Genomic DNA, 24,205 nt, shown 5'->3' with positions numbered 1-24,205 from the left:
TATCATCTCTCTAAATTATGCAAGCAGAAGCAGGAATGTGCTTCCTCCATTCGAAACGTGAGAGAATAAAATGGTCTTGACCTGGCACCTACAAGTCAAATGTGGGTATCCAAGTATCCCTGGAAGGGTTTTCCACAGTTGGGATAGTGTATCTCTGATTGCCACCCACTTAACCGCTGAATGCAGGGGCACCTGGTAAGGGCCTTTGATCTCAGAGGCCAAGCAAGTTCATATGGGAGCAAGTGTCCTTTAGATATCCTGTTCCCAAGCCATTAGAATGTGGCAAGATGTATTTCACATCAGAGGGAATTCTCCTCCTCCTCTGTAAATGGTGAAACTATATTGCTCCACTGGGATTCATAGACCTTAGTGCCATTCTACATGTTACCAAGGGCAGTGGTACTTTCAAAAGTGAGGGTGCAACAAGTCCCACCTACCTTGTCCATTCCTGATATACCCTCCCCTTGGCTCTGCATACTCAAATCTTCTTCCTGTTCCATTCCAGCTCTGCCCTTCCATCCGCTAGAATAACTAAATGGAATCTCCATGTTCAGCACCAGGATACCTCAGCACGAGGTGCTGGGGACAAGCAGGAGAATGATGCTGCTCTCATGCCCTGTTTGTAGGCTTCCCCGCCACTGTTGGAATCTGAGTACTGGTCTACATTGAACTGGGGACCACCTAGCTCCTACTGATAATCCTACATCAGCTTTAGTGTATGAAGTAGATTTGCCATGGAAAGACCATACTGGTCTTTATAACAAAAAGTGAATTTTTCCTTTGGTTAGATGGCATAGAATCTTTGAGTTCTTGGCCTCTGAGAGCACTCATCACAACTCCAATTGTGACAACAACACATTTTGTGATGTAGATCCCTGTTCAGCATCACTAGGCTGAGATCACCCAGTTGTTGGCCACAAACAGCTATCAACCAGTAACATCCTGCCAGTGATCTCTGAGCTCTGCTGGCTGGAACTGGGGTCAGAAGCCATGGAAGATGGGCTCTGTGGCTTCTTGCCCGTTCCTCTGGTCACCCTACACACAAGCAACCTGTTTGGGTAAGGTAAGAGAAATAGCATTACTATGGCTTCTGCCAGCCCACCCTCCTGGAGTCTGAAAAATCTCTGTAATCACTGGCACAGGATGGGAGCTGAGAAAATAACGTTGACCTGAGACTGTAGCCACATGTTATGTGCAACATTCATACAACACATGTACAATGTACACAGGTAAAAAGTTCTGTGCACCTGTACAGTTACTCAGACATTATGCTGAACACAGGTACAGCATAAATTTCCTCTCTGCATCATGCATTTGAGGGCCCTGGACCCAGGTTCACTTTGAAAATGAACACATGTACGATCATTCACACCCAAAGATGTACAAGTGTACAGACATCTGTACACTCATACAACATGTTGGGGCTATTCACATGTGTGTGCAAAACCAAGCTAAGGGAGCCCAGCTTGGTTTTGCACATGCATGTGAACCGCCGGGATCGGGCCCGATCCCAGCAGCACCACAGAGGTTAACCTGCCTACGGAGCCTCCCCTCAAAATGGGGTTAGGAGAGCAGGTGGTCTCCTAACCCTCTTTGAACGATTGTGTGTCAGCTGTGGCTGCTTGCAGGTGGCAGATTTGAGGGGGGGGGGATTTCCTAATAATGGACCACATACTCATGCGGTGCATTATTGGAGCTCCAGGGTGTGGGGCGGCACATCCTGGCACCCTGACCCTTGGAGTTACTGGCAGGAGCCGGTTCTCATCTGGGTGGGTGATCCACCCACCCACAGCAGGACTGCTTGTCTGAGAGGAAGGTATGTCTAACGAGCCTTCCCCACCCTCTAGCCCTTCTCACCGATCGTGAGAAGAGGCTCAATGTGTGAAGAGGGCTCTTGAGTTTTAGATACGATGTACATTTGCATTAAGATTACAAGAAGGGCCTTCACTGTGGATGGCTAAACAAAGGACTGGTCTACACAGCGCCAGCTGCTAGTGTTTTGATTCTCCTTGCCCTGCTGCCATGCAGCTGACCATGTGGATTTTCTCAAAGACATGGAGAGTTTCTTCGCCAGTGGCAAAATGTTTGGGAGGCATCTGTTGTTGGTGTGGCAAATCTCCATGCAATGCAGAGTATCTAGATGGAGAGCTGTACTAGATGTTACAGCAGGGCCAGGAAAGTCACCAGGAAAAGGCTTGCCATAAGAACAGGTAATCGTGCTTGTAACTCTTTATACAGAGAACATATGGTGTTAGACTGATACTTGAAGAAGTAGAAATAATCTGCCACTGGCCATCTCTCCCCCATCACTTAAATGGTGCTTCTAGTCAGGACCCCATCTCAAGTGTACAAAACAGTTCTTCCTTGATGGAGTGGAAATGGAGGACTGCACAGCAGGGTGGATTTTTTTGATTTAAATCGGATTTTTTTGATTTAAATCGGATTTTTTTTAATTTTTATCCACCCTGCTAGTGATTTAAATCATGATTTAAATCGTGATTTAAATCAGTTTGATTTAAATCAAATCCACCCTGCTGCACAGGCACCTGTGGGGGTTTTATGAGGAGGAGCTTGAAGGGGCAGACTGGATTGGCTGGCACATTGGGTTTCTGCTGATTGGGCAGCAGCTGCCTGTTTTAAATGTGTTGCATTTTCTCTCTGAGTCCTGACTTTGAATTGGCGGAAGGGTGACAAAGAACCAGCTTCTTCTTCAGGATTAGGTTGCTTTGGAGAAGAGATCTGGGGGAGCATGAATGAAGTGAGAGAAAAATAGTGGCTGATAAACAAAACCAAAGATCCACCAGCTCAGCAAGAGAGCAGCCCTTCCCAACTAACTGCACTGGTGCAGCAGAGAAGTGGCAATTTTGTGATGCCCTCCCTTACCCCAAGAAGCTTCTGTGCCATCTGAAAACATGTCCCCAAGGACTACACAGCCCTCAGGGACATGATTTTGAGTGGCACATAGAGCTTCTTGAGGAAGGGGGCATCAAAATTGCCACTTCCCTGCTGTACTGGTGCAGTTAGTTGATAAGTTGCTAGGCTGCTGTCTTGACTCACCAGTGCATCCTTCCTCTGTACATCAGCCAGGTGGATGTGGGGGGGGGGCGGTGTAGGCAAGGGGAAAATGAATATGTTGGAGATAAATGAATGGGTAATGGTTTTTTGTTGTAAACTGCCCAGAGGCATAAGTTTTGGGCAGTATAAAAATATGTTGGTTGAATGAAGGAATGAATGATTTGAAGCAATCTGTGTGGGCAGTGAACTGTCCAGAGAGGAATATTAATTGAAGGGGACATTTATTTGGGGGATTCTTTGTGGGCACTGACCCCAGTTCTGCCTTGTACTCAGTTTGTGGCTTTGGTACTCCATTTGTCTCCATTTAGTCCAGCACTGTGTTCCCAAGAGCAGCCACCCGGGTGCCTCTGGGAAGCTTACAAGAAGGGCATAAGAGCAACAGCATTACTCTGCTGATTGTCCCCCAGCATCTGCTATTCTAAGATATACTGACTCTGAACATTAAGGCTCCATTTAGATATCCTGGCTGATGGAAGGAGCTTCCTTGGGCAGAGCTGGGAAGGGGCCAATGGGATGACGTTTAGATTGTGGAGCCAACTGAAGATATAGTGGGAGTGGCTTGGCAGGGTGGGTGGGAGTTGTAGCACCCTCCCTTTTAGATGTGCCATTGCCCTTAGTAACATGTAGAATTGCACTAAGTCCTGTGAATCACAGGGGATCTATGTTGTTTTGCCATTTGTGTAGGAGGAAAACAGGCTATACCAGCTCTTCCTATGGCCACCTACAATGTACTATGGGGGTACCAGAAGTGCTGTGTCACGTTACAGTGACTGGAGTTGCAAGAGCAGTCAGTGCTGTTCTTCCACTTTGCACTAACGAATGAATGACTTTTAGTCTTCTAAATGACTCTCTCTGTGTGCTGGAGACAGAGAGACTTGGATCTTTCACTGAAGAAACAATTAAATGTACTTTCTCTGCTACATACCTGGATTTCCACCCAGAACTAAACACAGGATCTCTTGTTTGGACACAATGGCCCCTTTTTGTGGTATTTGGGGTGTGAAAGATGCTCTGGCAAAGGTGAGAGACAGAGAGCTGCAAAACAGACCTCTTCAAGATGGCATTCTTGCAATCTCTTCATACTTTTTCTAAGCATAAAGATAGAGAGGACAAAGTTCTATGCCAACTTCTTGCCTGTGCTCAAGGCCCCCCCCCCCCACCGCCGCCTGTGTTCTATGGTACAACCTTAGTAGAAGTCATTTCTGTGATGTCACAATATTTCACACTGCTTTGTCTTTGTGCTGACATGTTCTAAAAGCCTGAACTGGTGAGGCAGAAAACTTCTGTAGATTCTAGGGTATCAAGGTTAATAAATATGAATGCAATGTGGGGGGGATTTTTACAGTAAGTTAAAAACAGTGATGATAAACAAGATTGGTGGCTCAAAAACCTTTTAGATTGTCAGCCTCTGATGTCCAGCCTCTGATGCCTTGCAGGACCTGACATGACAGAACAAGCTACTAACTGTTTTAAAGAACCTGAAGTTTCTGTGGTATTGGAGTCCTCCTCATCTGTGCCATTAATGTATTGCCTTTGTGTATGACACATTTCATAAATAATTTAATTTTAAAAATTAGGGGAAAAACTAACACATCACAATTTTTTAAAAGGATTGCCTTTGTAATCGTTCTGTCAAACACTGGAGAGCTACTGTGCTCATTTTTCAGCTTAGAAACCATTAAAGAACAGTAGTTACTCCATCATAATGCAGAATTAAAATCTGCGCTCTTCTTCTTCTTCTTCTTCTTTGCAGCCTTAGCAATGGCTTTTGAGGGCCAGGAGAACCAAGCATTTCCCCAAACATTTTGTTGTTTTAGCTAATCAGTGTTTAATTCAGTTTGGGTGGGATGATTTGCATTTGCTTTTAGCATTTTATTATCTTCTTAAACCTTCAGGATGATGCCTAAGCATTTTAAAATAAAATTAGGACCCAAAGAACAATTTGTCCTTTTGACACATTCAAAGTTCTAACACAATCAGAGGTGCATTTTAGAACAATGGTTCTCGAAGTTTGGTCCATGGACACTTCCTGATAAGACACTAAGCTTCTTCACATGACTGGGAATAGGGTAGGAGAAGCATTCAACCATAGTTTGTCTGCAAGGGGGAGAAAGGTTTGGAGGCTCCTAACTCAACTGTCTTCTAAGCAGCAACTGGGTCAGAAGGATTTTCCTCCTACATTCAGCAGCTACGTACAGCTGCTGGGTAGGAGGAAACCCTATGACCCAACTGCTGCTTAGGAGATGATTTGGGAAGGAACCTTCGACCTACCCCACCCACCAGCCCCAAATGATCAAAAATCAGGAGCACACACAGCTCTCTAACTAAGGTCAGAGGCTTCTCCTACCCTATTCCTGACTGTGTAGACAAACCTATTCTGTAGGGCAGTGGTTCACAACCTAGGTTTCTCCAGATGTTGCTGAACTATTACTTCCATCATCCCCAGCTACAATTTATTGTGACTGGGGATGCTGGGAGTTGTAGTTCAGCAACATTTAGAGCAGGCCTGCAGGAGCACAGCTAGGGGTGAGGGGACCTGTGTTCGCCCCTCTCCCTAGCGGCCCCTCAGAGTGAGGGAGATAATGAAGAAAATAGGGAGGGGTGGAGCTGGAGGCCCTCTGGAGCTTGGGGGCCTAGGTTCTTTGAACCCATCCACTCAATTGTAGCTATGCCTCCTGAGGCCTGCTCAACTTTGGCCCAGCAGGTGATTTTGGACTTCAACTCACATAATCCCGAACCACAGTGGCCCATAGCCAGGGATTATGGAGCCCTTTGGGGACAGGAGACCATCGTATTTATGTATTTATTTTTCTATATAAACTGCTTTGAGAACTTTGGTTGAAGAGCAGTATATAAGTAGTAGTATGGGAGTTGCACACCAACATCTGAGCAGCCCTGATCTAGAGGAACCCAGGTTGGGGACCACTGCTGTGGAACATCTCTTTGCAGCTTTTCTGTTCTGCTCTCTCTCGCCCAACTCTGTAGTCTCCAGACTTCAAAGGGAATTATGCCTTGGCTTGGTGGACACATTACTGGCTTCTGTAGACTCTTTTTGCTTCTCCTGTCTTTTTGCCGATTGTAAGAACCACCGGGTTCGGCTGCGAGCCTGGTGGATCTCGAGCGGTTAATCCGCTCAAGCACCCCTCCCCTTAGCCCAGGTTTGTGGAGTGAGCACTCCGCAAACCCGGGCTATCTGATCGTGAGTAGGTGCAGTGCTGCTCCATGCCACGGCTACTCATGAGGAGACCCCCAGAGGGGAGGCAAAAAGCTGCCTCCTGGCTCCGGGGGTCTCACCAGCATGCCCTGCGCATTCGTGCAGGGCATGCTGGAGCTTGCAGGAGCTGATTGGCCCCCACTCCCCCAGCCCCCGCCGACTCCGTGACGGAGCCGGCAATCGTGTGGGCGGCTGATCTGGCCACCCAGGGCTCCCTCCCCACTCACTCAAAGAAACCGGGTCTCACCGATCGTGTGCGAGGTTCCAATGAGGTTCTACACACAGTAAACGTGTGTAGCCTAACTGGGCTCGGAGGGGAGAGCAGGCTTAGCCCATTCTCCCCACATATGAGCAGAGAGCCATCCCTGGATGGCCAGATTGGCTGCCCACACGACTACTGGCTCCGTCACAGAGCCAGTAGGGGTGGTGGGGATTGGGAGCTTCCCGGCCCCCAGAAGTCCCAGGATGCCCTGTGCAAGTGCGTGGGGCATTCTGGGGAGACCCCCGAGGCCGAGAGGCTTGTTGTAGCCTCCTGGACAGGGGTCTACTCATGTGTCACTGTGGCGGCACACAATCAGTAAAACGGGGTTAGCAGAGCAAGTGCTCCACTAACCTCATTTTAGGGGTGGGGTTCTTAGGTGGATTAGCCACCGTTGAACCACCAGGCTCACCCGCAAGCCCAGTGGTTCTCACAATGGAGGGAAATCGGGCTGGGCACCCTTAGCCTGGTTTATCTCCATCGTGAGAATAGCCTCAGTGTGTTTTACCTCTTAAACAATCCCAGTGAAATAGGAGATGAGATAGCTGAAGCTTCTCCTGACTCTCCTCCTAACAGGGATGAAATCTGGTCTTGTGGTAGCAAGCATGACTTGTTCCCATTGCTAAGCAGGGTCTACCCTGATTGTATGGGAGACCACATGTGTGAGCACTGTAAGATATTTTCCTTGGGATGGGGCCGCTTTGGGTAAGAGTAGAAGATTCCAAGTTCTCTCCCTGGCATCTCCAAGATAGGGCTGAGAGAGACTCCTGCCTGCAACTCTAGAGAAGCCGTTGCCAGTCTATAGACAATACTGAGCTAGATAGACCAATGGTCTGATTCGGTATATGCAGCTTTCTATGGTCTATGTTCCTTTAGTCTTCCTTCCTTCCTAATGTGCAATAGAGAAACTCCACATTTCTCTTTCTGCTTCTTACTTCAGATATCACGCTCTGCTACACTACCTCTCAGTTAGAGCAAGACAACTTGAATTTTATTTCAGGAAAGGTAGTTTTTTTCAAATTTTTAATGCAGCCAGGACAGGCTTGCACTCAGTGAAATGAGGATCTGATGTTGATTCAGAGCTTCATTTATAAAGATGTGTTTCCTGGAAAGTATATTTAATTGGCCCAAATGTTCCAAGAAAGTAAACTCAGAGCGTCTGAATTATGACTGCAAAAATGACACAGCAATCTGTGTCAATGGCTTGCTGCCACCTTTGAAATGCTGGTACAGATATAATTGGCAAAATGTTCCCTGAGAATGACTGGGAGGTGCTTTGTGTAATGCAGTTGTGAAGTCAAGCACATCTGGATTTAATTTGTACCAGGATGAGAGGACTACTTGGGGACACCATGTTGAATATCCCATTCTCCCACTGCTGCTGCTCTTATTAAGAATGACCTCCAATCATCACTGATTTCATGTTTCCAAAAGGTATGGAGGTTTTGAACACATGTCCTGCATCATGTCTGTTTTGGCATGAAAGAAATCTAAGAAATCAGCTGGGACTGGCACCACATTCCAGACCTCTGGATTTGCATTGTAATAAAGATATCAAAGATTCTAAAACCTGGATAGACATTAAATTCTGAAGTTGGTTCTATATTGGATGGTCTAGAGCTATAAAATGCCCTTTTCGGTTGCTTACCACTCAATTAAGTGTTTCGAGGAGTGGATTTGCCCCATCTAGCAATTCTTATTAGAATGGCATGAGGCTAGGGTGGGGTTGGTTAGTTTGGATGCTGGTGGGGAGCCAAAGGAGCTATTTCTCTTGATGTGCTCCCTAGCATCTCACTCTGTGTATATAGTAACAGTCCACCTTGGTTTGCATTTGGGTGAGTGCCTACATGTGAGCACTGTAAGATATTCTGGGGCCATAGGTCAGTGGAAGAGCATGCGGAAAGTTCCAGGTTTACTCACTGGCATCTGCAGGTAGGGCTGAGAGAGACTCCTGCCTGAAACCTTGGAGAGCCACTGTCAGTCTCTGAGACATTACTGAGTTGGAGTAACCAATGGTCTGAACTCGATATAAGGCAGATTCTTATGTTCCTATGAGCCACAGCAACAGCTGCCAATGGTGAAGACACTGAAAAAGCCTGCTACCTGGGCAAAGAGGCACCTTTTTAATGTGGTGATTCTCTTTATTTAGCAGGGGGAGAGTAACTGGCACTATCCACCCCCAGCACAGTTCCTCCAGTGACTGTGGCTGGTGTCTGTCTTATTTTTCTTTTTAGATTGTGAGCCCTTTAGGGACAGGGTTCCATCTTATTTATTTATTATTTCTCTGTGTAAACTGCCCTGAGCCATTTTTGGAAGGGCGGTATAGAAATCGAATAAATTAAATAGAAAGGTGCTGCAGAATGGGCAAGACTGGAAACGGCCAGAGTTTGGTCCTAGGGGTGATGGTGTCTCTTGAGCTCTGTGGTTGAGTGGTGTCCCCTCCGTCCCTGCCAGCAGGATGAGCTTTGCTGCTCAGCTTGTCAGGGACCAAGTGGGAAGTTTTTTCTCCCTGGCAGATTGGCCACTGTACAGTGCAGATACATTGGTAAGTACAGTGCAGGCAAGGGAAGAAATTTAGAAGCTAAGGGCACCCTAACACTATTTTTTCAAGCAGGGTCCACTTCAGCAAAAAAAAGCCCTCCAACGTGAGAGCCATTTCCCGCCACAGTGACATGCACAGTGCTGTGCTTTTCCCTGTAAGAGAAATGAAGCCTTTTTGAGTCCCAGCACCATCTTGGAAGGTACACATGGAGTGCTGGTAAGTGTAGTCTTTCCATGCACTTTCCCCATAGAACTCTATTGGGAAAGACTACACAGCCTTTCAAGAGGGCTCTGTCTCCCTTAAAGGAACCCCACCGGAACTGGGCAAAGTGCAACACAGTCAGGTAGGCGTGGCAGCTCAGGGGTATGTGTCTCGAGTACTGTTCAGCTTTGGCCAAAGCTTCACACAGACCTAATGAACAATTAGTCAAGGAACCAGATTTAGGGTCAGCTACCATAGGCTCCTGGTGATTTCGACTCCTGGTGCCCACAGAGCCCTGTGGTTTTCTTTGGTGGAATGCAGTGGGGAGTTACCATTGCCTCCTCCCATGCAGTATGAGATGATGCCTTTCAGCATCTTCCTATATCGCTGCTGCCCAATATAGTACCAGCGGAGATTCAAACCAGCAACCTTCCACTTGTTAGTCAAGCATTTCCCTGCTGCGTCAGTTAAGGTGACTCCCACTCTCTCTATTCCACGCATAATTGTATACACTTCTATCATGTCTCCCTGTAGTCACCTCTTTTCCAAAGTAAAATGCCCCAAATGCTGCAGCGATGCCTCATAAGGAAGTTGTTCCAGGCCCCTGATCATCTTGGTTGCCCCTTTCTGCACCTTTTTCAGTTCTACAATGTGCTCCTTAAGATACAGTGACCAAAACTGTACGCAGTACTCCAGATGTAGCCACACCACAGATTTGTATAAGGGTATTATAATATTAGCATTTTTATTTTCAACCCCCTTCCTAATGATCCCTGGCATGTAACTTGCCTTTTTCACAGCTGTCATGCTTTGAGTAGACACTTTTAACAAGCTGTCCACCATGACCCCAAGATGAGAGGAGAACTGGTCTTGGGGTAGCAAGCATAACTTGTCCCCCTAGCTAAGCAGGGTCTACCCTGGTTGCATATGAATGGGGTACTTGATGTGTGAGCACTGTAAGATATTCCCCTTAGGGGACAGAGCTGCTCTGGGAAGAGCAGAAAGTTTCAAGTTCCCTCGCTGGATTCTCCAAGATAGGGCTGAGAGAGATTCCTGCCTGCAACATTGAAGAAGCCACTGCCAGTCTGTGTAGACAATACTGAGCTAGATGGACCAATGGTCTGACTCAGTATATGGCAGCTTCCTATGTTCCTATCTCTCTCCTGGTCAGTCAATGACAGCTCAGACCCCATCCGTGTATATGTGAAGTGAGGGTTTTTTTGTAGGGGATTCAAGTGATCGCTTGAAGCTCTGTGGTGCAGAGAGTTTTACTGGACTTCTCTTTAATGCCAGTGACACCACCAGTCCCAAAGGCTCTATAGCTTTGGGAGTGAGGCTGCTGGTTATATCCTGGCCTCCCACTGTTGGAGTGAACTGGAACAAACAGGGATAAGAATACTGATCTGTTGCTTTGATCCAGAGTTCGATCACCCAGTGTGAGTTGGAGGCAAGAGATGATACATCCTGGTTCTCTGCCAGAGACAATGACTGCATTGTTAGAGGTAGATTTAGCAGATTGACTCCTGCTAACTGAGCAAAGAAGCATCTTTTAAAAGTGATGATAAAAGTGGCTCTATCTAAACCCAGCACAGCATCCCTCCAGTGGCTCCCTTTGGCGCAGGGAACCATTCTATTTATTAGGGCTGATCACATGATCAAAAACTGTGTAGGGCAAGTGTCCCACCCAGCTTTGGGAGCTGTGTGCTCTCCTGATTTTCAGTTGTGTGAGAGCAAACTAGATAGAAGAAGGGGAGAGTGATGGTGTTTGAGACAGGCTGGGTAGGGTGGCTTTTCCTCCTACCTTGCTAAAATGCTGGGTGTGAGAGTTGGGTAGGTTAGCTTTGTCCTAACCAGCTCTTCTGTCACACACAATCACTCCCCTCTCTTCCTACTGGGTAGTTTGCTCACACATGATAAAATACCGAGAGCATGCACAGCTCTCAGAGCTGGGTGGGATGCCTTATCCTACCCAGTTTCTGATCATGTGACCCTATTATCCATTTATATTTCTGTGTAAGCACTTTGGGAACTTTTACTGAAAAGCGGTATATAAATGTTCATAGAATCAATAGAGTTGTTAGACCTGCTGCAATTTAGTGGATGCTAATAATGTTTTGGCCCTCCAGGCTGAGGAATTATGCTTTATGTCATTCGCTGGTATGGGGGGCAAAAAGGGTAAAGGGTGCATGCCCTGTTGCAGTGAGAGCACAGAACCATCTTGTCAGAAAACAGAGCTACAGCATTGTCATGGTGTACCGAACCTTGCACTGGGATATTAAGAAACAGTAGAACTTAAGAGATGCATTTGCGTAGTAACAATGGAAGAGATTACACACTCTGAAAGCCAGTGAGCAGATGTCTTGAATGCAAAATTGATTCCAGTAATTACTTAAAGGCTGATTTATATCTCCTTCTGTACTGGTGGATGCAACATTCTAATCCATGTAAATTTGATACTCCAGAGCTTGATCTTTCAGGGTTTTGAATATCTGCATCTCCTACTATAGTTACTTGGAAACTCCTTTGCACAGTAGTGCTTGTTCCACTAAATGTATCCCTAAGGATACAGCTAGCCGCAGTTTCTATGACGGCAGCAGCACTTTCTCCAGGTATCACAATCATGGAAGATCTGTAGCTGGATCAGAGTTACTTCCTGGATCACAATAACATATAGGCTCATTCCCACCACCACTGGCGGGGAGGAGAAACCCCCTTACACACTATCATTCTCCCAGCCTCCTATCGTAATGTTTGCAAACACATGACTGCCAATCAGCCGTATGTTCCCTCACTTCTCCTCCCCATTGAAGCTTCCAGGAGCCTCTGAAAAGCCACTGCTGAGGGTCAAGGAACTTTCACTAATGGCATGGGATATGATGTAAGGAGAACTGGTCCCTTTGTGGTAGCAAGCATGAATCGTTCCCTTTGATAAGCAGGGTTCACCCTGGTGTGCATTACATGTCAGGGAACGCAAGTAAAATAAAATAAATAAATAAGTATACGCTGATGGGATCTGAGTTGTTGGTGACTGTCCAGGAGAGGGATCTTGGAATCGTGGTGGACGGCTTGTTGAAAATGTCGACTCAATGTGCAGCAGCTGTGAAAAAGACCAATTCCATGCTAGGGATCATTAGAAAGGGGCTGAAAATAAAACTGCTAATATTATAATGCCCTTATACAAAACTATGGTGTGGCCACATCTGGAGTACTGCATACAGCTTTGGTCACCATATGTTAAGAAGGATATTGTAGAACTGGAAACGGTGCAGAAGAGGTCAACCAAGATGATCAGGGGCCTAGAGCACCTTTCTTATGAGGCAAGGCTACAACACTTGGGACTATTTAGTTTAGAAAAAAGACGACTGCATGGAGACATGATAGAGGTCTATAAAATCATGCATGGTGTGGAGAAAGTGGAGAGAGAGAAATTTCATTCTCACACACATAACTCTAGAACCAGGGGCCATCCCATGAAATTGATTGCCAGGAAATTTAGGACCAACAAACGGAAGTACTTTTTCACACAACGCATAATCAAGTTGTGGAATTCTCTGCCACAAGATGTGGTGACAGCCAACAACCTGGATGGCTTTAAGAGGGGTTTGGACAACTTCATGGAGGAGAGGTCTATCAACGGCTACTAGTCGGAGGATGCCTCTGAGTACCAGTTGCAGGGGAGTAACAGCAGGAGGGAGGGCATGCCCTCAACTCCTGCCTGTAAGCTCCAAGTGGCATCTGGGGCCACTGTGTGAAACAGGATACTGGACTAGATGGGCTTTGAGCCTGCTATCAGGGCTGTTCTTATATTCTTATGTGAGACTACATGTGTGAGTACTAAGATATTCCCCTTAGGGGATGGGGCTATTCAGGGAAGAGCACCTGCATGCTTCCATACAGAAGGTCCCACATTCTCTCCCTGGCATCTCCAAGACAGGGCTGAGAGAGACTCCTGCCTGCAACCTTGGAGACAAAATGATAAATATGGGAGTGGTACTATGCATAAACAATACAAAAACAATTAAATGAACAAAATGTAAACTATTTATGTAAGCATGAAATACATCAACTTGCTACCATGTAAACAATGTGTAACCCATACAAACAATGAGTATAACAAGACAATGAGGTGGGTTTCACGATCAGTGAGACCTGCTTTGTCCAAGTTTGCAGGGAGAGCGGGCTAAGCCTGCTCTCCCCACAGACGATCGGGCAGACCTGCCGGTGCAGCTGGATTGGCCGCCCACACAACTGCCAGCTCCGTGACAGAGCCGGCACGGGCTGGGGAGTTTGGGGGCCGCGTGGCCCCTGGAAGCTCCAGTATGCCCTCCGCAAGCATGCAGGGCATACTGGAGAGACCCCCGAACTGGAAGGCTGCTTTTCAGCCTCCTGCTGAGGGTCTACTCATGAGTAGCCGTGGCGTGGAGCCACACCACGGCTACTCACGATCCCCAAAAATGGGTTTGTGGAGTGGGCTACTTGTGGGACGTATTCGGGCTAGCAGAGGGTAGCCCGATTTCGTCCCATCGTGTGAATAGCTTCAATGTATTTCTGAAGAAGAAGCAGCGAAACAAAGATTTATCGCGGAATCTTGTTATTCTCATTGTTTGTATGGGTTACACATTGGGGCTATTCTCATGATCAGGCAATATCGGGCTAGGCTCCCCTAGCCCAATTTTGCCTGATCATGTAAACCACTGATCTCGCAGGCAAGCGAGTGACCGGTGGCTTACTAGCAGCTAACCTGCTTTTTTAGCCCTCCTCGAAGCCCAGGTTTGCAGAGCGAGCGCTCCCCAAACCCGGGCTTCCCGATCGTGAGTAGCCACGGCGTTGCTACTTGCAAGTAGTCCCCTGGAGGGGAGGTGAAAAGCTGCCTCTCGGCTTCGGGGTCTCCCCAGTATGCCCTGCGTGCTTGCACAGGGCATACTGGAGCTTCCGGGGGCCACATGGCCCCCGAGCTCCCCAGCCCCTGCCGGCTCCATCACGGAGCTGGCAATCGTGTGGGCGGCCAATTCAGCCACCCAGGGTTCCCTCCCCAATCGTGAGCAGGGAGAGCAGGCTTAGCCCACTCTCCCCACTCAGTTCCTGAAACCAGGTCTCACTGATCATGAGACCTGGCTCATTGTTTACATTGTAGCAAGTTGATGTATTTCATGCTTACATAAATAGTTTACATTTTGTTCATTTACTGGTATTTGTTTTTGTATTGTAGCCTTGGAGAAGCTGCTGCCAGTCTATGTAGACAGTACTGAGCTAGATGGACCAATGGTCTGACTCTGTACAAGGCAGCTTCCTATGTCCCTGTGATTGAGGGAACTGTAGTGGGAGGGGGAAGAATACTGGAAAACCATGAGGGGATCCACTAGTGGAGGCATCACTCTGCTCATAGTTTCCAGATATTCCTCCCTATCCCAGCAACTACCCATGCTGCATCCCGTGCAATTGCTGAAGATCACCTTGAAAATATACTGAAATGATTTGGTTATTTTATTGCCTCAGTAGGCTTTTTGTATGATCGAAACCCCAGAGCCCAATGATCGCAACTTTTTAAAGTTTAAAAGTTTTAATCAAAGACTTGAGGCATATAGGATGGCAAAATGTAGCAAAAGACACATGAAATGTAAATGCATGGCAAAAGATATATCAAAATACAAGCATAAACAAAAAAATGTTAAATGTGTGGCTTTTGAAGCACTATTAAGCATGGTGAGTTAATAATAAAGCTTACCCCTAACCCCTTAAGCTGCCTCCTAAAATTAAAAGTTATATTTACCCTTCTGGTGGCCTGAAGTATTCTCAGGTTTCTCCAAAAAGGATTAAAAAACTTAAAATGAGAAACAAAGTAAATAATTAGCTATTTAGTGGATATATAAGTGTATAGGAATATAATAAGTTGTATAGATAAAGTTGGTACACTTAAGAGAAAATAGAATATTTGAAGCTATTGTAAAGAAGGAGAAAAAAGAAGAGAAAGAAAAATAGGTTTTGAGAGAGAAAGCATGACGTTGTATACTTAGAAGAGGATATACTACTTGAGGCTACTGTTATGAAGGAGGAAAAGACTGGAAAATAGGTTTTGGAGAGAAGGCATCTTGGGTATAAAAAGGGAGAGAAGGTACAAGAAGGGAAAGTGAAAAATATATGTAGGGAGAGAGAAAAATCTGCTATCTTCCTATTGACTTGACTTTTTATGCCCCAAATGTCATACTTCTTTGTCTTTTCAGACTCTTGATTGGTTCCCACCTGTCTCACCCAGATTCTCATTGGCTCTTTAGGCTCCTCATCTTCATAGCTATTAGAAATTTAATATTCTGTGTTGATCATGGCAACCTGGATTCCATCAAAAATCCAATTCCCACTTTCAACAGGGCTTGTTTACTCCCCCAGTTCACTGCTACCATCAGCCTGATAATTCCTCTTCTTGAACTCAGTACAGTACCAAGAACCATATACCAATTTTGACAATGTGCCGATGTAAGGATCTTCTAGTCTCCACATATATTCCAAAACCTGTAACCCCCAATGATTTATCTGCTGCCTCATCTCCACAGACTCTCTTGGGCTATATGGTGCCAGGCTGTACCTGCCTCTCTTGTTGGAGGCCCCTTTCTTCAAGCAAAGTTAGCCTGAGTTTGGCCTCTCTGCTAGAGTCTTTTCATAGTACACAGCAAAAATATCAGATTTTCCATTTAGTTAAGTTTCCAGTTCATTTTTGCCTTTTCAGTATGAGCTTCCATAGTTCAGCATAGTTAAAAAAAATGTAGACCGGAGTAACATCCTTGGCCCCCAGCAATAGCTTTGGGAGTGTTTAGGCAGCTTCTTTAGGGAATGGAGTGGGTAGGTGCCTTGTGCCGGCACAGACTGCACCAGCGATATTCTGGATGTTGGTATTACCGTATTTTACGGACTATAAGACGCTACGGACTATAAGACGCACCTTAATTTTAATCCAGTTTTTCAGAGTTTTAACATATTAAACTGTTAAAACATATAAGATGCGCCTGAATTTTGGGAGATATTTTTCAAGGAAAAAAGTGAGTCTTATAGTCCATAAAATACGGTATACATTGCGGCTATTCACACACGTGTGCAAAACCGGGCTAAGGGAGCCCAGCCTGGTTTTGCATGAGCATGTGAACTGCTGGGATCAGGCCCGATTCCGGCAGCACCACAGTGGCAAACCTGCCTACAGAGCCTCCCTTCTAAATGGGGTTAGGAGAGCAAGCACTTGCCTGACCCTGTTTATTGGATCGTGTGGCAGCCACAGCTGCTTGGCTTGCAGCCATGGCTGGCAGACTCAGGGAGGGGGGACCCCCATCATGCACCAGGGAGCTCCAGGGCGCAGGGCCGTGCATCCCGACACCAAGACTCTCAGAGTTACCGGCAGGAGCCGGTGCTCATCTGGATGGGCAATCCGCCCACCCAAGGAAGGATGACTGCTCGTGTGCAGGGGGGTAAGTGCTCTCGGGCTTCCTCCCCACAAAATGAGTAACCCCTTCTCACTGCACGTGACAGAGGGCTCACTGATTCTTTGAATAGTCTTGATGCTGTTTATCTTATGGGATTCGGGTGGTGTAGCTGACTCTAAACTTGCCTATTTGTTGTGCACCTCATAGTCTTCTCGGCAGCATAGCAACCATACCTTAACTCTGATATCTGGATGGATGGATTAAGTGCCGTCCAGTCAGGGTGGACTCTTAGCGACCCCATAGACAGATTCTGTCCAGGATGATCTGTCTTCAACTTGGCCTTTTAGGTCTCTCAGTGGTGCATTCATTGCTCTTGTAATCGTAATGACTGGATAGCTTCAGAGCCCTTCTTACCCCCGGACCTTGGGGCCCCAGTCCTTGGCCTTCAAGGTCCAGGGGGGCGGAGAGGGCTTGTGCCGCCACCCTGCGCCCACCCCACCACTGCCCAGCCATGCCGAACCCTCTCCCCCCACCTAATTTCAGTCACCATGTGTGCGGCTGAGGGGTGGCGGCCGGGGGGGTTAGCCAAGCAGTCCTCCCCCCACCTCACGGCAGTGGACAGAGTGAGCGCTCGGCCTGTCCATCTGACCCAGTGGCTCCTGAGAACTGCAAGGTGCCCCAGCGCACCTGTACAGTTGAAATAGATCATCGCAAGCCCGTGATGTCATGGGCTTGCAACAATCTATTTAAACTGCACAGGCGGATGGACAGGCCCAGCGGTTGCTTTGTCCGCTGCCGTGGGGGGGAGGCCTGCTCGGCTCACTCCCCCCACCAGCCGCCACCCCCCCCACCGGCCACCATCCCTCGGCCATGCACATGGGGGGAGGTCTGCTCAGCTCACTCCCTCTACCCCACTGGGTTGCACCTCTTCTTTCCCCTCTTGCCTCCCAACACAACCTAGGAATGTCTCTATTGCCACTGCCATGCTTGGTGGCATGGTATGAATGTGTTCACATGCTGCCTGCACAGCATGCCCTGAGTATGCTAAACACCCACCCAGAGATGGGGAGCCATTATGAGTGTCCTTTGCCTCTGGCAGCAAAATGTCTTGGACCCCCCTGCACCAACTGTATGTATGAATTCATACATTTGGAAACTCTAAGCCATGTCCACTGGAAGCCCACCAGGTGCTCTGTGTGTCACCACAGACAGCCACAGGGGGCCACTATAAATGTGAAGCAGCTCGTCCAAGTGTACAAGCCGCTTGGTATTCCAGTTCTTGTTTCAGTGTCACTACATTCTTTCTTAATCTAGATTTGTGGTAAAACCAAAGCTGCTGTTAGCATTGGACTCTGTCAGCCAAAAGCATGTTATACGAGTTAATTAATAAACATTGTCTGTGTGCTTTTTGATATAACTTGCAGCCACATTCCTGGCAGTGGAAGCCGAGCCAGGGAAGCCAACTCCCTAGTAGGTCTGTTGCTGCTGAGAGCTATACTTCCAGGAGCTCAGACCCTTTTTGTTCACAGTCTTGTCAACATTAGTTACTGAAAGAATGATTGTTTGTAGCCTGGCTGTTGAGGCTGGGATTTGTATTTCTGCAGGCTTCCTTGCACGTATACCTTTTATATATCTGTCCCATGGGAGAGCCCATGCTTATGCTCAGGTGGCACTGAGCAGAACAGTAGCGGTCAGCAAGTGCTGCTCCAGGGGGCAGTGAGAGCGGGAAACTACGGTCAGAGGCCAACTGAGCAGCCGAGACAGGGCAACCTCTCTGTGGAATGCTGGGTTGAGTGCCTCTGCCCTGCAGAGCATTCTGGGTGACAACAGTGGGTATGTTTGCTGCCACTTAAAGTAGCATTTTCCCGCTCTCGCTACCCCACCCCAAGCAACACTCACCAACTGCTACTGGAGCAGACCATGTTTCATATGAGTTATTGAGGCTGTTCTCACGACCGCTTGAAAGTGGGCTGAGGGAACTCAGCCTGCTTTCGGGTGATCGTGAGAAACCACTCTCACATAGTTTCTCACGTGACAGTGAGAAACCTGGTGGCTAGCCCACCTAATTCCCCCTCCCCTAAAATGAGGTTAGCAGATTGGGTGCTCTGCTACCCCCATTTCTGTGATCATGGCGCTGCAGCGACTCAGAAGGAGACCCCTGACTGGGATGCTAAAACAAGCCTCCTGGCATAGGGGTCTCCCCGCACACTCGTGTGGGGCATTCTGGGACTTCCGGGGGCCGGGGGCCCCCCAATCCCTGCAGCCCCACCTGGCTCCATGACAAAGCCGGTAATTGTGTGGGCGGCCAATCTGGCCACTCAGGGCTAGTCCCCTGATCATCTGCAGGGAGAGTGGGCTTGACCCGCACTCCCTGCAAGAACCCTATTAGGCTTTAGACACCGATTGTGTGTTGAGCATCATTGTTTGTCACAGCACCATTGTTTGATATCCTAGTTTATTAATTAGCCATAGTTTGAACAAATCACAGTTGTCCAAGTTCAGATTTGTGAGGAACTGCAGTTGGTTCAAAGCTGAAAGCAGAAGGCTGAGTCTCATGTGCAAAGGAGTAAAAGAGAGCAATGGAAACATGTGAGCCTGATACTCAGGTAGCTTTGTTCTTGTAATTAAAAATTTTGGTTTATTGTTATGTCTGAACAAAGACTTTGCCACTCCATTTATCATTTTTTTCCCTCCTAAATGATTTTTCTGTTTCTAGGCAATTGTCCTAATTTCAACCTTCTCTATATCTTGTTTCTTTCCATGTCCATAAACAACAGCCCTAGATGGCCTTATTTCTTCTAATCCCTTTCCTCCATGAATGTTCTCTTATTTATCTAAATTATCTTATTGTGTTCTGTGCTCTTAAATCTATACTATAACTCTTATTTTGGAAGCCAACAGTTAGTGGGGCTATTCTCACGGTCAACAAAAATCGGGCTAGGAGAGACTAGCTTGATTTTTGTTGATCGTGTAAACCTGCGAGCCCGGTGGTTTATTAGCAGGTAACCTGCTCAAGTAGCCCTCCCTAAAGCCCAGGTTAGCAGAGTGAGTGCTCCACAAACCCGGACCTTCTGATCGTGAGTAGCCGTGGCGCGGCTCCATGTCTACTCACGAGGAGACCCCCGGAGGGGAGGCAAAAAGCCGCCTCCCAGCTCTGGGAGTCTCATCAGCATGCCCTGAGTGCTCGTGCAGGGCATGCTGGAGCTTGCAGGGGCCAATCAGCCCCCGCTCCCCCCAGCCCCCACCGGCTCCGTCATGGAACCGGCAATCGTGTGGGTGGCCAATCCGGCTGCCCAGGGCTCTCTCCCCACTCACTGCCCCAAACCGGGTCTCACTGATCGTGAGACCCAGTCCAGAGTCAAGTTATATGAACCCACTAGCCAGGGAGAGAACTTCCCTGGGCTGCTCTCTTCGAATTGTCTTCTCTGCAAGGATAATAGACAAAAAGTCTTCTCTGGAACTTTGAAACTCATATCTTGAGGAGGTCCACCAAGTCAGGTCATGCTTTGAGTAAGCATCAAGCCAATTGTATCCGGAAACGTAATGCTAAATCTGTTTAGCCCTGTGCAAGCCTGGCATCTATTAGGCTTGTTCATATGACTACTGGCAGGGTAGAAAGAGTGCCCAGCATCGGTAGGAGAGCCAGGCATGCTTCCAATTGGCAGTTGTGTGCTTGCAAACATTAAAGTAGATGGTGGGAAGAATGATCATGTGTGAGGCAGCTGCTGAGCAGGAGGGGCAGGAGGGACGTCGCTTCTCCTCGTACCTTGATTCTACTGGGAACAAAATCTGTGTAGGGTACACTCACTCTACCCAGCTTCTGCCTTGCACATGATCATTCTACTTGCTTCCAACTTAACTGCCAATCAGGAGTGTGCCCAGCTCTCTGACCCAGGCTGGGCACTCTTCCTATCCTGCCAGCAGTTGGGTGAACAAGCCTACTAATCAGATGCTGACTCTTAACAACATTAATGGTGGCATCCATATTTTTCCAGCCCTCCAGTTATGATCCACACTAAACTTACTGGTTCTACATTCCCACAGCAGCACTTTTACTTCTCTCTCATATCATTCTCAATGAAGTATAGGGGAATTGTGGTTAGCTGTTCCCTGGTTGAAGAAGGCTCCCACAATTCCATTTTGGCCAAATTTACTCAAGGCAAGCAAAACAACTTTGTTGTGCACCACTATGTGTGCTCCCTTCCTCCTCATTACTTTGCCTATTTTTTAAAAAAATACCCTGGCAATACATATTTGCTAAACGTTGATCGTGTGGCTTTGAGTTATATAGGATAAAGTTTGCAGATTGGAAGCATTTAAAAGGATGCATTCTTACCTAGTTTGCATTGGGCACCAATGCCCCAAGGTTTAAATGTCACATGTAGCTAAATGTAATTTTGCACAATCAATAATTTTGTCAGTTCTCTTCCTAACCTCTTGCTGGTTTCCATAGATACAGATGGGAAGTGACAGGTTCTCATTGTCTGTGTTGACCCCATGGTAACCTTTTTGCTCCTGGACCTCCTCATTGGAGAATATGCTTACGCTGCTGTCTGGATTTCTGCCTGTGCTTTAGCCTGCCCCCTCTGCCACCCCCACCTTCTAGCATGCTTATTTTGATCCTTCTTCAGACTCCTTCAGGGTAAATGTATGAAATAAATCTGATTGCACCTACTTCCTTAGTACCAATTATTTGTGGTAGTAATTACTTATTTGGTGTAAGTAGGCTGGTGATGGTCTCATAGTACAAGTACAGTAGGAAGGAAGGTAGAGCTGTACCCTTTTAGCCACTGATATCCAGATGGTGATTTTGGTTATGAAGCCATTCACTTGTGGAATGGTAGCACACGGTCAGCTTGAACTAAGCTGTAGCTGCACCAGGAGTGGAATATGTCGTTGTATGTCAAGAACTCACAACAGTGTCTGATATATCAGTTGATAATTATGCTGCTTCATGCTTCATGGATACTTTCTTTCCAAACGTAGTAAACACATTTGAGAAGCTAGGGTTTATTTGTGGCTAAAATTCAGGAAACAAGACATTCTGAATTGTGTTAGAGGAATAATTTATTTTATTAGCTTAACTTAGAATCATTCTTGTAGACTCTCCTGCTTACTGAGTTTAGAAAATAAATTGCTTTCTTGGATCTATTGATATTTTTAAGTTGGAGGAAGGTATTTGGTTAGTCTTATAGCAAGAGGTTGACCAAAGAGACTAATGGGGGCAGGAGAATTGTTGTATCACCTTATTTCTTTAATGTAAAATGCTTTGTGAAGTTTGCCACCCATTTTTCTCCCAGAAATGGCTTTTGCAGTCATTCTCAAAATGTAAAGTTAGCCAAGGAGGAGAAAAGAGAAGTAGTAGTTGCTGGGAAAGGCGGAAACTACTCCAAGTCCTTCTTAATCATTTCTAGGTGGAAATGATTGTTTGCAGCTCCACAAAATTAGTGCAATAATACAGGAAGCTGTTCTCCCTCCCCATTCCTTGTGTTGATCATCATTGCTGATGGTCAGTAGAGAAAGTGCCTCATTGTTGCACTTTGGCTTTCCTGGGGCTCTTTGTATCTTCTTATACAAGTCATGGCCTCCATGTCTCCATGCTTTTCTTTCTTCTCCTCTGCTTTTGGCCCTTTGATCAATCTATGAAAAAAATGAAAAATGCCAGGCAGACTTTTTTGGTATTTTGTCTTGGTTAATATATCAGAGATTAATTTTGCATGGAGATAGTCACTTTTAGCCTACTTTCTGAAGGGAAGGTAGTTTATGAGATCACCATGTCCATGTGTATTTATGTTTGTGTGTGTTCTTGTAATAACTTTTGTGCTTATAGTCCAGTAAAATCAAATTCACAGGACATGAGGGGATTCTAGAGCATCATGATGGGGTATATCTTCATTTTGATCCACAATCTAGGGGTGTGCAATTCGGATTTTCTGTGTTTCGATTTGTAACCGAATCGAAACAACCCTGCTCCGATTTGGATCAGAATCTGACCCATCCGAATCACCCCAAATTCGATTCGGATCCGAATCGCGGCTGATCCGAATCGATTCAGGGTTTAGATCTGTCCTATTAATTCCCCCAGATTCCCAGCTTTCATTTTAAAAAAAGCGCTAAGCTCTAGCCCTTATAGAAGTGGAGTTATGGAGCAAAATGTGTGGTCACTATTTTTCAAGTGTTCGGATTCTTTGGTGTATAATAACTTTCACTCAATGAATCCTTATGAGGATTCATTACACACCTTCATTTCTGCTATTCATTTTGACTGTCTTTTAGACAGTGCCAATTGTCAACTGCCATGTGCCAACTATACCCCACTCCCACCCACAAGGCAGTGAGGTACTACTCAGTTTAAGTTAAGTGCCTAATGGGTAGAGGCCACCCAAATTGCAGAGGAATTGGACAAAGGGCTGATTTTTGGTGAATTGTTGAAGGTTTAGTGTCTTTGAGGCAGATTTGGGGCATAAAGTGGGATCTGGGGTGGAAGAGTGTTGTGAGCTGGTAGTGCCTCGTGGGTGGAGGCTACCACCCTAATAATAATAATAATAATAATAATAATAATAATTATTATTATTATTATTATTATTATTATTATTATTATTATTATTTTACACATTCAGACAGGTGTTATTGACTGGTTTGTTTTATCCAGACATCGAGTCCTCCCCAAGGACCTGGGATGCCAGAATTTTTGACAATAAAATTATTTATTTTTATTTTATTTTATTTTATTTTATTTTTACATTTATATCCCACTCTTCCTCCAAGGAGCCCAGAGCGGTGTACTACATACTTGAGTTTCTCTTTCACAACAACCCTGTGAAGTAGGTTAGGCTGAGAGAGAAGTGACTGGCCCAGAGTCACCCAGCTAGTTTCATGGCTGAATGGGGATTTGAACTCAGGTCTCCCCAGTCCTAGTCCAGCACTCTAACCACTACACCACACTGGTTCTCTAATTGCAGAGGGATTGGGCAAAGGGCTAGTTTTTGGTGACTAGTTGAAGGTGTAGTGTCTTTGAGGAAGATTTGGGGCATAAAGTGGGATCTGGGGTGGAAGAGTGTGGTGAGGTGGTAGTGCCTAATGGGTAGAGGCTACCACCCAAATTGCAGAGGGATTGGGCAAAGGGCTGGTTTTTGGTGAATAGTTGAAGTTTACTCATCTTTAAGGTTTTTCCCGATAAGGTATAATGGAGGTTTCAGCAGCCCCATAAGTGCACTTGGAGGGCGCTGGGGTGGCCCAGAGTGAGTGGTGGTGTAGTGCACATAGGGTGCCAGCCACTCCCATGGGGTTGCTAACCCATGGGGTACAGGGTTCTGTTGTTTCTGAGGTGGTCTGAGTGTAGATTCTATGATAGCAAATGAGAGTGGGTTCATGGTTTGTATTGAAAATCTCATTTGCTACCAGAGACTCTACTCTCAGAACACGTCAGAAACAACAGAACCCTGAACCCCATGGGCTAGAAACCCATGGCGGTGGTTGGCACCCTCTGTTCACTACACCACCACTCA

General features: G+C 46.5%; 1 protein-coding gene across 24 annotated transcripts in view; it reads left to right on the top strand.

The window, feature by feature from the left end:
• NFASC (neurofascin) overlaps nt 1–24,205 on the top strand; it is a 313,180-nt gene that overhangs the window by 21,504 nt on the left and 267,471 nt on the right. The window contains exon 1 of one of the 24 annotated variants that reach the window (XM_053248156.1): nt 919–1,058. The exons of 22 other annotated variants lie outside the window; for them this stretch is intronic. The gene's annotated coding sequence lies outside the window, so the exon portion shown is untranslated. Of the gene's footprint in view, nt 1–918; nt 1,064–24,205 lie in introns of those variants that run through there. One more of the 24 variants, XM_053248154.1, reaches the window with a different exon arrangement.

Source organism: Hemicordylus capensis, chromosome 4 (genome assembly GCF_027244095.1).
Source record: "Hemicordylus capensis ecotype Gifberg chromosome 4, rHemCap1.1.pri, whole genome shotgun sequence".
NCBI classification, from domain to species: Eukaryota; Metazoa; Chordata; class Lepidosauria; order Squamata; family Cordylidae; genus Hemicordylus; species Hemicordylus capensis.
The sequence above is the reverse complement of the archived record's forward strand: the minus strand, read 5'-3'. Positions and strand labels throughout refer to the sequence as shown.